The sequence below is a fragment of the Lissotriton helveticus genome, chromosome 3_1 (genome assembly GCF_964261635.1).
Source record: "Lissotriton helveticus chromosome 3_1, aLisHel1.1, whole genome shotgun sequence".
Lineage (NCBI taxonomy): Eukaryota > Metazoa > Chordata > Amphibia > Caudata > Salamandridae > Lissotriton > Lissotriton helveticus.
The window spans coordinates 1,607,937,702-1,607,949,449 of NC_136061.1; the positions used below are offsets into that span (position 1 = coordinate 1,607,937,702).

Here is an 11,748-nt window from a genome sequence, read left to right on the forward strand (position 1 = left end):
TGATGGGAAGAGCTATGCAATTGCCTATGGTGCCAGCTACAGCATTGATAAACATCACAGATGATTTGGTTATAGATTATTGTAGGGGACTGGCTGATGTGATTAATTCTGTGTCCCACGAGCTCGCGGTTGCAACTGCATCCACCTAGAGAGTCCCGATGCATGATCTTAACCCTGGTGACTGGGTGCTTGTCAGAAAGCACATGAGAAAGAGCTGTCTTGATGCTTGCTGGCGAGGACCATATCAAGTGCTTTCGGTCACAAGTACAGCGATGAAGTGTGGGGAATTGCCAAACTGGATCCACGCTTCACATACTCGCAGAGTCCCAGAACCTGTTGAAAATACGACTCCCCTTGTTCCGAGAAGTGCAATCGAGAGTGCAACAGAAAGCAAGGTGTTTAACAATGTATGCGTGACTACAGTACAGCCATCCACAAGTGTGGGCAGTCAAAAAACCATCAAAGGCATTTTTTTTATCCACAAATCCAGCAGCCAACAATCAGCCTAACAAAAACACTGAAAAACAGGCAGGAGCCTAAGAAACCGACCTCGACGTGGACCTAGTGAATAACATATCTAAAATCACACTTCATTTGTCTCATTGTATCATAGTAATATTGGCAAAACTGAGATTTGTGTCATTAAATTCCTATGGTCAATGAAGCTCAAATTTTTCTTCAGTTCACTTGAATCGTCTATGAATTTACCCAAAGAAACAGTATACAAGGAATTCAAATGGGAGAGCACTTTCCGCTCACCCATTTCACATAAAACCATTGATGCATTTGAATGTCTAATGAAAATAGTCAACACGATTGAATTCCAAGAAAGAAGAGACACTAACTTGTCCTCTAAAGAATGGAGAATGTTATCTTCTCTGGCTAACAACAAACAGCCAGTTGACTTTGCAAAAAGCTAATAAAGCGGGACGCTTGTTGTGAAGGAGACCGAGTTTTATGAAACCAGCGTCTTTTCACACTTTCAAGATTTTAGCATCCACATACACTTAGAACAGGATCCTACTAAGGATTATCAGTGCATTCTCAAGCAAGTACTAGAAAGAGCATTGGATATGGAATAAATCAATGATAACATTTTCAAGTTTTTGTATACTGAGTATCTACGCCGGCCGCAACTTTATACGCTGGCTAAAATACACAAAAGCCTGTCCTCCTTTCAGACCAATAACTTTGGTGTGCGGATCCTTTTCAGAACCCATTGGTAAATACCTGGATTTCTTCCTCCAACCCATCATACAACAATGGGAGACGCATATCAAGGACACCACTGCATTTCTGAATATGTTGAGCACATTGAGTATCAATCACATAGAAAACTGGCGGCTATGCACCATTGATATCACCGCATTATATACTTCCATCCATCACAATGAAGGTCTTTAAGCAATGGAATGGGCTCTTCTTAAAAAAGATATTATAGGAGCAAATAACATTTTCTTATTGGAAAATGTTGCATTATTCCACAGTTATTTTCAATGGAAAGAAGGTTTCTATGCACAATGTATTGGTACGTCCATATGATTTGGCGTAGCACCGTCCATTGCGAATATCTTTATGTCAAAATTTGAGGAGGATCACGTACTGCGAAAAGCAACATGGCAAGAACATCTGGTGGTCTACAAAAGATACATTGATGACATATTCATAATTTTGAATACAAGACAACACTCTGGAGCTTAATCAGTCTCATGAACACATCAAATTCACATATCAAATTGACAAAACACAAAATTGCATTTCTAGATGTTCTGGTACACATAAATGTAGATGGCATCAAAACCAACATATACACCAAGGAAACTGACCAAAATAATAGTCTACATTTCAAAGGTTTTCACCAAAAGTACCTTAAGCGCCATCTACCATATTCTCAATTTATTAGGCATAAAACAATAGGATCTGACCCTTTGGAAGCATCTGACACGATAAATCGATTTGCAACATGATTTAAACAATGTGGATATCCTCAGAAATGTATTGATAACTCCACCAACCAAGTGTCAACACTGGACAGGTGACAGTTAATAACAAAGTCTCAACCCACCAAAGACATCACAATGATATGAATATTAAAACATTTCACTAAAGCCCACCAAATCAAATCCATCATCAAGAAACATTGGACCATCATTCAAACTGAACCTGTTCTTTGACATTTATTTAATCAAGAACCCACGTTTGCTTTTCACCGATCTAGAAATCTCAAAGAACTCTTGACAAAAAAGGAAAAAAACAGAAGTAGTTGCTTATAAAGGGATGCAAAAATGCACAAACTGTATACATTGTAATAATGTGATAAATAGCAACAGTTTTACTCATCCAACCAAAGGCACTGTGATCGCATTACAACATTCAAGTATGTGTGACACATCTAACGTAATGTACGCTTTGAAATGCCCATTTTGAAAAGTGTATGTGGTAAAAACTGAACGCAAGATCAAAATATGGATATCAGAACATAAAAGCAACATAAGATATCATAATACAAATTCAACTATGGCAGTGCACTGGCAGCAAGCCAGACACAATATCGCACAAATGCGTTTTACCATCCTGATGTACCATATCTGATGTGGGCCCCCACAAACAATTGGCAAGATCCGAATTCTTTTGAAATAAAAACATAATGCCACGCAGCCGCATGGGATGATGACAGACTGGATTTTTTTTTTTAAGTTTTGATTTACACAAACAAAAGTTTCTTGTTTATGCAAGATTATTTTGTTGCATACATTGTGTACCTTGTGGATTTTATCATTATATTTTTGTCAATGAGGTTTGTTGTCACTGTAGGCTAGAGCAACTCGGGCATCTAAACTGTCCTCTAATGTTCTAATGTGACTGATATTGTGGGACGTTTCCCAGAGGTACAGGTAATCTGGAGGAATTTTGTAACTGTTATTGATTTGTGGAAATTTTAACACACAGCCATCGGATGCTATCATCAACAATTAAGTCATATTGGAAGATCGGAGTTTGGGTATTCTTGAGTGAGCTTTAGGCAATTTTGAATCCAGAGAGGAGGCGCATTCTCTGAGCGTCTGATAAACTACCATCTGTGCTTTATTAATGGTCGTACCCCCTCAGATAGCACTGCTAGGGAAAATTTTGCTAATGAGTAGGCCCTGGCGGTAAATTCTGTTCCGCTCACGGAATTTGCGGAATTCAGGTAATTTTGCGTTCCGCGGGGAATGCGAAATTGCCCAAAATTCTGTGTTCCGCGGTTTTGCAATTTTTTTTTCTTGTTTGCGTTCCCAAAATGCGTGTTCGCGAGATATTTCCCCCCGAGCACGCAAACAGTGATTGCAAACAGGAAAAAAGCATCGCGAACAAGCAATTCCATTTCGCGGAGATTTGCGTAACGCAATTACACAAATTCCGCCTACCCCTACTAATGAGATAAGTGCATCAATAATTGATTATATCCCAATTATTATATAGGGTTGGGAATACCCGCACAATATGGCAGTAGTCAGGAGAGTGGAGAATGATCATGAACCTGTGGTACTTTTCCTGGAAGTATGCTTAAGGCAGGGAGTTGTTGAATAGCCAAGTGGAAACGAGTTATGGACATATCATTGTTGAATCTAATAGTAGAAAGAGGATAAGATGGAGCAGGGAGAAATATTTTCAAAAACTGTCACTGCTAGAGAGTATATTGATTAAGTATGATTCTGCAATTTAGAACCTCCTTGCGGTGACAAAGGTGCAATCCTAGCAGCCTACAATGGGATGGCAGAGGAGCTGAAGGACTTGTGGTCTAAGCCTGCTGGGCCTGCAGCTGCCTTGTTGCATGATGGTAAAAGGAGAACACGGGTTACTTGGTATGGTGAGGGATGCCGTAGAATGAAGGAAGTTGTTTCATCTGCCCTAGTACAACAACAACATAGCACACAAAGAGAATTCTTTTTCACAAAGTGTAAGGATAATCATGAACGGCTTCTGAGAACCAATAAATGGCTTCACAAATTCACTCTCTTAGAGGAACTGAAGGAGGACGCACAGGAAAAAAATTCCAAAATATTTTGGGAATTAGTATCACATGTGGAGAGGGATGTCACTGAACAGAATATAAACTCATATCAGGCCATCTGTTTGGAATAGCCACTTTAGTAATTTATACAGTGCCAACCCCATAGTCCCCCTGTTAGCCTGAGAGAACATCTGCTCTTGGCACTGTGTAATTGACATGTAAGTGTGAGAGGTGGTGAGAGCCTTGACTGATGCAAAGAAAAATAAAGTTCTAGTCCCCGATATGGTGCCAATTGACATATATCACAAAGAGACGTATAGAGTGTTTAATTCGGCACTTGCTGGTAATACTTTACCCCCTTCATTGCACTCAGCTATTATGTGCCAATCCATAAGAAGGACAATCGATCTAGCCAAGGGCAATAGATCTATCCCATTAAATTATTATCCGATCTCCCTTCTGGATCTTGCAGGAAACATTTTGGGAAAGCCCTGCTTAGCCGTCTCCAAGAATGGGTTGGTGCTCACAACGTTGTAACTGAAGTGCAAGCTGGATTTAGGTCTTGCATTTGGACCATTGACCAGGATCTCCGGTTATATATGATCTCCTATATATTTACATTGGTGAGGAAGTTACTGCTGTCCCTAATAGTTGTGGGCTTGAAAGCAGCTTTTGATTGAGTTGACAGAGAGAAGGTGTGGAGATCCCCGGTAGACAAATGCAAAAACAACAATTGATCCCTAGTAGACCTGGGTGTTGAACCCTCTCTAGTAATGGTACGGTATGGGCCAGGAGGGAGAGTACTATACTATTAAATGGGGCAGTAGACTATTTGATGGAAGACCTCTTAGAAATTCCAACTGTAGCCAGGAAGCGGGTGCCAATATTATTATACTAAGATGACTTGGTACTGATGGGACAAACAGATAACGCCATCACTAGGCTACTAGCATGCCGTGTAGAGTACTGTGACCAGAATTCCCTAACCAATAATGGTAGAAAAACAAAGTGTATGATATTTTAACATGCCCCCCGTTTTAAGCAAAAACCTTTTGGTTGAAGGTATACCACTGGATACTCTTAAGCAGTTTGACTCTTTAGGAATTTCAAATACGGAAGGCTACACTAGTTTTGAGACAATTGGCTGGAGCAGTTTTGATGTTGCCAGAAATTATTAGTATGATTTTCCAAATATATAAGCAAAGGGCAGGGGCAGCCGCACTGTATGGTGCGGAACAATGGGGATTTGGAAATGTCCGCCCACTCAAAGTAGCTGAGAATAATTTCCTCTGAACTTTGCTTGGGCCAGGTACCCCTCTAGCGGCACTGTATGCAGAGCTTAATTTTACCCCTATATCAGAAATTATCGCCCACAGGCTAATTCTTTACTGGGTTAGACTGGTAAGAACCCCCAAGCCTGCAGTTTACTTAGATACCCTTGAAGAAATAACAGCTAGCTGTTATTGCCAGGGCAATACATGGTCATAACATGCACAACCAATTTGAAAGGAGCTGCAGTTAGTGTCTTTGTGGAAACCTCCTGGTACTATTAGACAGAATACTTCAGATTTGTTTAAAGAATGGTATCTATAATACACACAAATAAAACAAGGCTGTGAGTTGAATCCGGGATCTTTTACAGGCACCTATTTCACTAACATCTATGGCCTCCTGTGTCCAGATTATCTAAACATGCTGTATGAATTGAAGTGAACATAGCACTTAAAATTCCAGCTAGGTATCCCCCAGTCCAGGGGCTTTCTTATACGTATTCACAAACTCCAGGGTAGATACGACCACTGTGATTGTAGATTCTGTGGCCTTTACAATCTAACCCATTTCATTCGGTTTTGTACAAAATTTGGCTTCTCCCCCTATTGAAATATAATGGGGTCAGAGGTGTTTAACCAGCAATGGCGTTATATTTTAAACTAGATGATATGTATGTGGTCACCTCAGTAGCATCATATTATTTGGTTACGTGGCTTTGCCTGAGAGAATTGCCCTCCACTTTAGGATTATGTTTAAGTAGGTAGAACCCCCGAAAATCTGGTTGTTTCCCATAATGGCACACCCTGCTATTATTTAAATTACACAATTTTTTTCATTAGTTTTATGCACTCCACTTTTACTCTCTAGGTGGATTGTCAGATTGTTTACACCTGAAAAGAAGATAATTACCAAATGTCCTTAACTTTTTTTAATAGATATTGATGCATATGTTTTTCTTTCACTCAGGATGTTGCCTCTGATGGTAATGTGCACCTTCTCGCTGCACTCGCATTTTACTCTTTCTGAAGAATGTAAACATGCTTTTTTTCTTAGGCTGCATGCCTGCGACGGAAAGGCATATTTTTAGCACTTCCTTGTACCTGCATGTTAATGTTCCAATGAATTTATTGAAAGATTGCTGTGCACATGCTTTTACTGAGTTGTTTTTATATTGCATATTCTTAAAAAATTTAAGGCTGTTTAGCAGAAACAATAAATAGGCCCTCTCAACTCTAACCAAGATATATACTCCTGTTGACCCTTCTCACTTGTCTGCCATGTTACCACTGATCTTCACTCATCAAGGACAGTGCAATGTACAGACAGTGCTCCACTCCAGATATGCATATGAATACATTATTTGATGGTATCCTGGACCCATCAACTGAAACTATTGATGGCACGAGTCACACCATAACAACGATGTAACCCTAATATATGTGAGCCATGAAGGAAACTCAACAGATTAGAAGTGGCAGGTGACTCCTTGTCTCTGCAATTTCCACATGACGAACAATTCTAAATATACAATCAAGGTGGGTGTCTGTATTAGACACAACAATGCCTTGGAATGGACAAATACACATTTTATGACTACATTGTGTTTGTAGCATCATGGGAGGGTAACTGTGGACTCGCAGAGTGAGCCCACTGAGGCCACAGACACCCAGGCTGCCATCTTCCAAGACCTGTGAGTGTACCAGGACTCACAACTTGTTATAAGCCAGGTATTGACTAAAATCCAGGAAATGAATGAGCTACAGAGGGACATATACTGAAAGGCTGAAACCATCCACACTGAGGTGACTGGCATCCACATTGAGGTGGCTTCCCTGGTTGGGGTGCTGCAGGATATCAATACTACCCTCTGCAGGGTTTTTCCACCAGCATCCACCCCTTCCTCCAGGCCATAAACATCTGCAGCAGCCACAAGAAGGGAGGCCCTATCAGAGGAGGACATGCCTGCACGCGCCCCTGTCTCAGTAGCTACAGATCCCCCCTGTGGCAAACCGAGGGGACATTTATGCAACAATCCAGGAGCTCAGGGTGGCAAGACACACACCACCACCCAGAAGAAACCTTGCCAATGCTATACATTCACTTTGCTGGACTATTCCTGACCACTTTCCCATATCAGATGGGAGGAGTAAGTTGGGCTTTGGACTCCCGACAATTTAGACTCTACTACAATGATTTTATCCACCCTGATTGAAGACTTTACTTTTTGCTTGCAATGTGTAATTTTAAGTTAATTTCTTGATCTTGTCCTTATTCACTTCATTAAAAAAATATGTCTCCAAGCATTGTCCCCTGTTGTAATTCTCACATGTAACAATGTGAATGTACTACTTTGTGAAACCTAGAGACTTCTGGAAGCATGAATATACTGCATGTAAACAATTTTGAACTCAGGATCATTACAATGTCACAACAACACATACATACAAGTGTCTGGGCTGAGAACATCTTTGTTCCATAGTTGAAATCATAGGCTTATATGATGTCAAACACATAACAAATAAGACATGACTCAGTTATTCTGTGTCAGTGATCACATAATCACTTGCAGACTTTCACAACATGGAAGGAAGGGATACATCTTACAATATCCTACACAATAGGAAACAATGAATTAGGTCAACATCATCAGCTGGAGCCATATTGCCTACCTCACAAAAGAAATCCTGCATCAAATTAAGAAATGAAAAAATTTCAGTACAACAGTTTCTCACTACAAGGTCATTTCAATCCAGTGTTGCTTGCATCTGGTGGAATGTCACAAACACATGTTAGGGATGTGCTACCAGCACTTTGGCCTACCATGAGGAGACACATCAACAGCTACATCCAGTTCATATACAATGACAAATTAGTCAATGGAAATGCTGGATAGCATAAATTGGGCACAACACAACATTGTGTTGGATCACGTGATGGCACACATATTGCATTAGGACCAACACACCACAAGAAACAAGTCCAATGGAAGCTACGTAACTTCCATCCTATTGCTGTGCAAGATGTCTTGGTACCAGTTGTGTACACCCAAAATCTGTGATAGACATTCCTAGAAACAATCCATGCCCACTTCATGTGTCTGTACAGCATAATATTCCTGCTAATGTCACAATTCTAAAATGCCCAAGTTAAGATGACATGGTGAAGGTACCTCAAACAGACAAACACAGAGAGATTAGCTAAGAAAACAACTTTTAGAGGGCACAGAGATGATTTATTAAATATGCACATAAGTGCTTACACACTCTGAGTAAAGCTTCTAATTTTAATCTTTAGTGTATAATTAATGTGCGAGAGGGACATTAGGTGTTTATGGACGGTAAACATACTTTACAACGCGGTGTTTACACCGGAGTGCCTTTACAACAATGCCATTACAACGCAAGTCGTTACTACGACTTGCGCTGGATGGTGCTGTTGGGCAAGGAATGTTGTAATTTTATATTCCAACACCTTCCCTACTGTTACGTGGACTGGTGATGGAATATAAAATTATACTTTTAAGTGATGGGACTACCATGTAGCCCCAAAAAAACCATTCGCACAGCTTCATGCCGCCTCTGGCATGCATGTTTTCACCAAACTTTTGAGCCATTACTTTTGTGTTCCAACTTTTCTCTTTAATCTTATTCTTTTCTCTTTATTCATTATTTATCACTCTTTCATCCAAATCCACAGACCGGGTAAAAATGCCAATTTTCATTTTTCTAGAATTCAAACAGTGCCAATCCAGGCTTTCGAAAGAATGTGGATAATGCAATGTTCAACGCAAGCAGTCTTTATTTCTTATAAAAACCCAATGCATTTCGGGCCACCCATGGGCCCTTCTTCGGGGGTCACTACAATAAATAATAATAATAACGGAATAAATTATTAACACTCTTCAATACAATTACGCCAACATTTTTTTTTAAAAACAGAATATGTTTTCATTCATTTACATAGCCTATCTGCACATTTCATCTGATTTTTCTCTCTCATTATATCCCTCTTGTGGAGCGCGCAGAATCCTCTGTTAACTCTTTTTTTCTCAACCTGTTAATCCAACTGTAGCAACTTCCCTGATGGTCCCAGCCTTTCACCCTCCCTTCGTACTTAATCTCACCAAACCCTCTTTTATCCATTCAGATGTCCCAAAGTAAAAACGTTTTGTTATGCCAAAGTGAAAGTACATCGTGGCTCCACATTTCAAACTGCTCGTTAAAGTTTATACATGCAAATGTCATTCATCCAGATCTCCCTATTATCGTGATGATTAAACCCCGGTGTCTCACTTCTCTCTCCCCCATATTACCTCATTTAATCAAAACGTTTCTACCAACCCTCATTTTCCTACATACCTGCTGTGCTTGTATTTAAAAACCCATCATCATCAACATCGTACTCGAGCAGTAATCACCTTAACTCTTCCCGCCTCCGTTTTTAAAAAAGCTCCATGCCTCTATGTTCTCCTTTCCCATTGGCCAGAGCTCCACCCGAAATTCCCGCCCTTGCGTACATGTTCCTCTTACAAACTACATGTCCCAAGATGCATATGTACAGTCAAAAAAGTCCGTGTTTTCATTTCTGTGTCTGTTAATATAAAACATGCCATAATCTTCAAGTCTGTCCATCTCCGAGTCACTCCGTGTGTTTTTTATCCGCCACTTGCGATGAACTCCAGTCTTTGCTGTTCTACGTGGATTAGAAAGTCTCTTCTGATTTTATTTTTATCCGTGTGATCTAACGGGTGCAATTCCTAGGCAGGGCTGTAGTTATGAAGTTTCAAAGTAGTGAAGGGATGCACACCTCTTTTAACAGTTTTTCTTATTTTCTCCCTTTTACTCTTCTCTTTGTTGTCCATTTCGTGCAGATCGGTTATTTGGCATTTGCCCCACTGCCATTAGTCAAAATGTACTTTTAAGTGATGGGACTACCATGTAGCCCCAAAAAAACCATTCGCACAGCTTCATGCCGCCTCTGGCGTGCATGTTTTCACCAAACTTTTGAGCCATTACTTTTGTGTTCCAACTTTTCTCTTTAATCTTATTCTTTTCTCTTTATTCATTATTTATCACTCTTTCATCCAAATCCACAGACCGGGTAAAAATGCCAATTTTCATATTTCTAGAATTCAAACAGTGCCAATCCAGGAATATAAAATTATAACATTCCAAAATCCGCGCCCTCCAACGCAAGTCGTTGTAACGACTTGCGTTGTAATGCCCGCGTTGTCACGTACCACAATCTTTTAGATCGCGTTGTACTGACATACATCCTTATGGACATGAGTGGATAAGAGTGAAAAAGGATTTCCAGAAGGGAAAATTTGATTTTTATCAATTAAGATATCTTATATCATACAGGAATTTACCTTTGCCACGAGGGTTGCTAAAGACTTCTGCTGCCTGTCGTCCAGTTCGTCCGCTACCTTTCGCGAGACCCGCTTCGCGGGTGCCGCTCAGCTGCTCCCTGAGGCCATTCCTCCCTGGTGTGAGCGGCTCCGCAGTCGGCGGAGAGCACACGCGCTCCCAGTAGAGGACGGCCCAGGTCGAGCCCTCAGGCCAGAGTTCAGTGCGTGGAGCCTACCGGGGGACTGCGAGGACCAGCATCCTCAGCTTCACACAGCTGGTGCCTCTTCCCCCGGCGGCCACGCCCCCAGCCTCCAGCAATATCAGCGCTTGGGAACACCGGCTGAGTGGGTGCCTCATACAGGAATTTACCTTTGCCACGAGGGTTGCTAAAGACTTCTGCTGTCTGTCGTCCAGTTCGTCCGCTACCTTTCGCGAGACCCGCTTCGCGGGTGCTGCTCAGCTGCTCCCTGAGGCCATTCCTCCCTGGTGTGAGCGGCTCCGCAGTCGGCGGAGAGCACACGCGCTCCCAGTGGAGGACGGCCCAGGTCGAGCCCTCAGGCCAGAGTTCAGTGCGTGGAGCCTACCGGGGGACTGCGAGGACCAGCATCCTCAGCTTCACACAGCTGGTGCCTCTTCCCCCGGCGGCCACGCCCCCAGCCTCCTCGTACTTCACTGGCCTAATTACTACCGCGACGCGGGACGCGCGCGGGTCGAAGAACGGGGCGAAGACCGGGCAAAGAGCGGGCCGTTTGAGGCCGTTCGAGTACGTGAGAGCCCAGCCCGGGCCCCCCCTCTTTAACTGCCATTTCTGCTCCTCTGCCCACACGGAACAATGTGTACCAGAGAAACTAGAAGTAAATCTACACTAGCTGCGGCAGGAGGTGTTAAGGGCCCCATTGACAATTATTTTGTTAAAGCCGGATCTCTACTAATTGAAGAAATTGAGGTCCTCGAAAGAAGACTTTCCCAAGAAATAGACTGGGTCAGAAGATCTTCAATTGGGCCGATGGCCTAAGCTAGAACACCAGAGGGGAGGACCGGACTCATTACAAAAGAAAAGACCAACCAGGTAATACTTCACCCACCTAACCCAGATATCACTGACCCGGACTCAACGATCGAGTTCCCTAG

General features: G+C 41.9%; 1 protein-coding gene across 1 annotated transcript in view; it reads right to left on the reverse strand.

Moving 5' to 3' along the window:
* Nucleotides 1-9,699, reverse strand: part of LOC144825067 (uncharacterized) — a 189,982-nt gene extending 180,283 nt beyond the window's left edge. Inside the window, exon 1 of the mRNA XM_078683976.1 lies at nucleotides 9,625-9,699. The gene's annotated coding sequence lies outside the window, so the exon portion shown is untranslated. The remainder of the gene's footprint in view (nucleotides 1-9,624) is intronic.
* Nucleotides 9,700-11,748: the final 2,049 nt, after the last annotated feature.